The sequence below is a fragment of the Penaeus vannamei genome, chromosome 7 (genome assembly GCF_042767895.1).
Source record: "Penaeus vannamei isolate JL-2024 chromosome 7, ASM4276789v1, whole genome shotgun sequence".
NCBI classification, from domain to species: domain Eukaryota; kingdom Metazoa; phylum Arthropoda; class Malacostraca; order Decapoda; family Penaeidae; genus Penaeus; species Penaeus vannamei.
Window position 1 is genome coordinate 43897675 of NC_091555.1, and position 4754 is coordinate 43902428.

Consider the following 4754-nt stretch of genomic DNA (forward strand, 5'->3'; position numbering starts at 1 on the left):
GGGGATAGGGAGGAAGGAGGGAGGGGGAGGGGAGAGGGAGGAAGGAGGGAGGGGCGTGTTTATAACGGAAAATTATCTGCAGTGTAATCACGACCAGGTAAATTAAGTGCGATATTTCTTGTGTTTTTTTCCGGATTTTTTTTTCTCTCTTTTCACACTCACTTCTGTGTCTGTCTGTCTGTTTATCTGCTTAACTCCTCTGTCTTATTCACTTTGTCTCTTTGTCTTTGTCTGGTTGCCTGTTCTCTCTCCCTATCCCTCTCTCTCTCTATCTATCTATCTATCTCTATTTCTCCTTCTCTCTCTCTGTCTCTCTCTCTCTCTCTGTCTCTCTATCTATCTATCTATCTATCTATCTATTCATTCTATCTATATATATATATATATATATATATATATATATCTCCTTTTCTCTCTCTCTCTCTCTCTCTCTCTCTCTCTCTCTCTCTCTCTCTCTCTCTCTCTCTCTCTCTCTCTCTCTCTCTCTCTCTCTCTCTCTCTCTCTCCAAATAAATGAAATCCCACTGGCCACTCAGATAAAAATGCATAAACTAAATCACGGAAAAAGGATTTGTGATTGAAACTATTTTGTCGCGAAATTAATGCCCTGAAACAACAGCCATTGTTATTTTCACCGAGTAAAGCTATTATGATCATTTAGGATTTAAAAGCAGATAAATTCTCTTTCATAAACGATTTTGTCTCGATCTCTGTCCACTTCGCAAGGGTATATTTCACGGGCAATAAAGAGGTTTTATTGGTACAGTTTGTACTGTTTTTATTATTGGATTTCATATGAGTAACGTGTGTGTGTGTTTGTGTTTGTGTGTGTGTTTGTTTGTGTATGTGTGTGTGTGTATGTGCGTTTGTGTGTGTGTTTGTGTGTGTGTGTCTGTGTCTGTATGTGCGTGTTTGCCTTTCTGTCTGTCTGTCTGTATGTATGTAATGTACATACGCAAAGAATATGCGTAATTATCCTTGCTTTTACACACAGACACACATGCCGGCGCGCAGTGAGAGCTCGTGAGTGTACAAACACATTCATAATTACATGCATAAGCTCACCCCCCGTTAAGGAGACGGACGGACGCGTGCACATGCAAAATGCAACATGCAAATATAGCAATATTTCACGACCTCGTAAGGACCGCTGTTGAATACTTTCCGGAAGAAAGTTGCGACGGAGAGAACGGATGATGACGCAAATTGCATAAAAAAGAGGAAAGGGAGAGGGTGATGAGAGGGAGAGAGAGAGAGAGAGAGAGAGGGAGGGGGGGGAAAGAGAGAGAGAGAGAGAGAGAGAGAGAGAGAGAAAGAGAGAGAGAGAGAGAGAAAGAGAGAGAGAGAGGAGGGGGTGTAGTGGGGAAGAAGAAGGGAGAGAGATAGAAAGAGGGAGGGGTAGTGGGGAAGAAAAGAGAGGATTGTGAATAAGAGAGAGAAAGAGACAGACACAGCAAGAGGAAGAAGAAGAGAAAAGCGTAAGGGGAGAAGAAGAGAGAAAAATAGATAGACAGAGACAGACAAACAGACAGACAGACAGAGAGCGAGAGAAATAAAAAAGAGAGAGAAAAAGAAAGAAAAAGAGAGAGAGGTATTGGAAGGGGGAGGAGAGGCAAGAGGAGGAGAGAAAACCCGTCCCTGGAATATTTGCAATAAGAGTGATGGCAACATTTTGATTCAACAATAATGCTCAGGAAATGTCCCTGAGACCGGGAGCAGGGGGGGGGGGGCGAGAAGGGGGAAGGGGGAAGGAGAGGAGGAAGAGAAGGAAGGAAGAGAAAAGGAGAAAGGAAAATGGGGGAAGAAGGAGGAAGGAGAGGAAAAAGAAGGAAGGGAAGGAGAGGAGAAAAGAGGAAGGAAGGAAAGAGAAAAGGAGGAAAGGAAAGTGGGGGAAAGAAGAGGAAGGAGAGGAAAAAAAAAGGAGGGGAAAGAGGGGAGACAAGGAGGAAGGGAAGGAGGAAAGAAAAGGATGAAGGGAAGGGGGGGGGGGGGAAGAAGGAGGGAAGGAGAGGAAAAAGAAAGAAGGGAAAGAGGGGAGAGACAAGGAGGAAGGGAAGGAGGAGAGGAAGGAAAGAAATGGATGAAGGGAAAGTGGGTGGGAAAAGGGAGGAGGAACAGTGAAAGAACGTAGAAGGAAGGGAAGGGAAAGAGAGGAAGAGAAATAGGGCTTACAGAGGAAGGGGCAGGGGTCCATCTCCCCTCCCCCTACCCTCCTCCCCCTTCCTCCCCTCCCTGTGTCTTACAGAGGAAGGGGCAGTGGTCCATCTCCCCTCCCTCCCCTCCCCTCCTCCCCATTCTCCCTCCCCCCCTCCCTGTATCTTACAGAGGAAGGGGCAGTGGTCCATCTCCCTTCCCTCTCCCTCCCCCTTCCTTCCCTCCCCCCATCCCCTCTGTGTCTTGCCTGGGCCTTGCAAATTGTCTCTTCCACTTTGTTGCTTCCGTCGCGGTTGATGGAAGGTCCTCTCTCGAAGACGCGGCGCAAGGAGGTCTTCTCTCAAGGTCCACCTCGAATGGGGGTCTTTTTCACTCGTTTTTTTTTTTCACGCTTTCTCTCTCCTTCTTTTTCCCCTTTTTAGTTGTAGTTTAGTTTTAGTTTCTTTTTTCTGTTGTTTTTTCTTTTTTTCTGCTTCTCTCTTCGTCTTTTTTTATTTTCTTTCGTTAGTTTTTTTCTATTTATTTTTTTCTGGTTTCTCTTTCTGTATCGTTTTCTGTTTTCTCTCTCTTTATCTTTTTTCTTTCTCTCTCTCTCTCTCTCTCTCTCTCTCTCTCTCTCTCTCTCTCTCTCTCTCTCTCTCTCTCTCTCTCTCTCTCTCTCTCTCTTTCCTTTCCCTTTTCCTCTCTCCCTCTCCCTCTCCCTCTCTCCCTCTCTCCCTCTCTCCCTCTCCCTCTCCCTCTCTCACCACGTAGCCAGACATGTTGACGCCCTGCTGCATCTCCATTAAGACAAGAGCAGCAACTGTAGACTGGATGTAGTAAGGGGCGTGTCTCCCTTTACGAAACACTAAGGGTACAGGCGACTTTAGAGTGTATAGTTTCAGCGGATGAAAGGGGTTTCAGCAGCGAGGTTCAGGGGGGGGAGGGGCAGCAGGGCACCAGCAGGCAGGAGAAAGAAAGGAAAAGAGAGAGATTTATTGGGCAGCAGGGCACCAGCAGGCAGGAGAAAGAAGGAAAAAGAGAGAGATTTTATTGGGCAGCAGGGCACCAGCAGGGTTTCAGCAGTGAGGTTCAGGGGCAAGATGAGGGGGTCAGCAGGGCACCAGCAGGCAGGGCAAGGAAGCGGGAAGGGATCAAGCAGGTTGGTGGGCAGGAAAGCAGACGGGAAGGGATCAAGCAGGCTGGTGGGCAGGAGAGCAGACGGGAAGGGATCAAGCAGGCTGGTGGGCAGGAAAGCAGACGGGAAGGGATCAAGCAGGCTGGTGGGCAGGAAAGCAGACGGGAAGGGATCAAGCAGGGTGGAAGGCGGCAAGCAGGCGGGAAGGGATCAAGCAGGGTGGAAGGCGGCAAGCAGACGGGAAGGGATCAAGCAGGCTGGTGGGCAGGAAAGCAGACGGGAAGGGATCAAGCAGGCTGGTGGGCAGGAAAGCAGACGGGAAGGGATCAAGCAGGGTGGAAGGCGGCAAGCAGACGGGAAGGGATCAAGCCGGCTGGTGGGCAGGAAAACAGACGGGAAGGGATCAAGCAGGGTGGAAGGCGGCAAGCAGACGGGAAGGGATCAAGCAGGGTGGAAGGCGGCAAGCAGACGGGAAGGGATCAAGCAGGCTGGTGGGCAGGAAAGCAGACGGGAAGGGATCAAGCAGGCTGGTGGGCAGGAAAGCAGACGGGAAGGGATCAAGCAGGGTGGAAGGCGGCAAGCAGACGGGGAGGGATCAAGCAGGCTGGTGGGCAGGAAAGCAGACGGGAAGGGATCAAACAGGGTGGAAGGCGGCAAGCAGACGGGAAGGGATCAAGCAGGGTGGAAGGCGGCAAGCAGGCAGGAGGGCGGCAGGTGACGTGAAAGAGAGGCTTGGCCAGCGTCAGCATCATCATTAGGGGAGTGAGAGGCGCTCTGAAGATGGTCTTACGTGCATCATTATAGTTGCTGGTATAGAAGACTCGGTGCTAAAATGTGCTAAAACTTGGATGGTGTAGCGAATTTCGTCTTTTTTTTGGGGGGGGGGATAGTTGCTAACGAAGGTTTGTTTGGGTAAAAATGGAAAAATAATATTTTTCTCAAAAACATCATTATCGTGATTTTCTTATCGTTTCAATCTATCGAAGATTATTCTCTATCTAAGCTACATTCGATTTAAAACAGAATAACAACATAACCACCTCAAAAAGAAAAAAAAAATCGAGGGATAACGAAAAAATACAAATAAAATATTATAGTCTCCCCTTCTTTCTACCCGCTTTACTCCCTGGCTTTCCCCCTCCTCTCTCCCTCCCCTTTCTTCCCTCCTACATCACCCTCTTCCCCCTCTCTTCCCGCCCTTCAATTGCTCTTCAATCCACTTTCCCTCCCTTCCTCTTCTTCCCTTCCTTTCTAACCCCCTCTCCAATGCCCTTCCCCTCATTCCCTCTCTCTCTCCCACTCCTCTTCCTCCCTCTCTTTCCAACCCCTATTCCCCTCTCTCCCTTTCCTCCATTCTTCCTTCCAACTCCTTTTCCCTCTCTCTCCCCCTCCTGCCTCCCCTCCCTCCCTCATTCCCTCATCTCCCTCTCTCTCTCCCACTCCTCTATCCCTCCCTTAATCCCCTTCCTTTTCCAATCCCTCT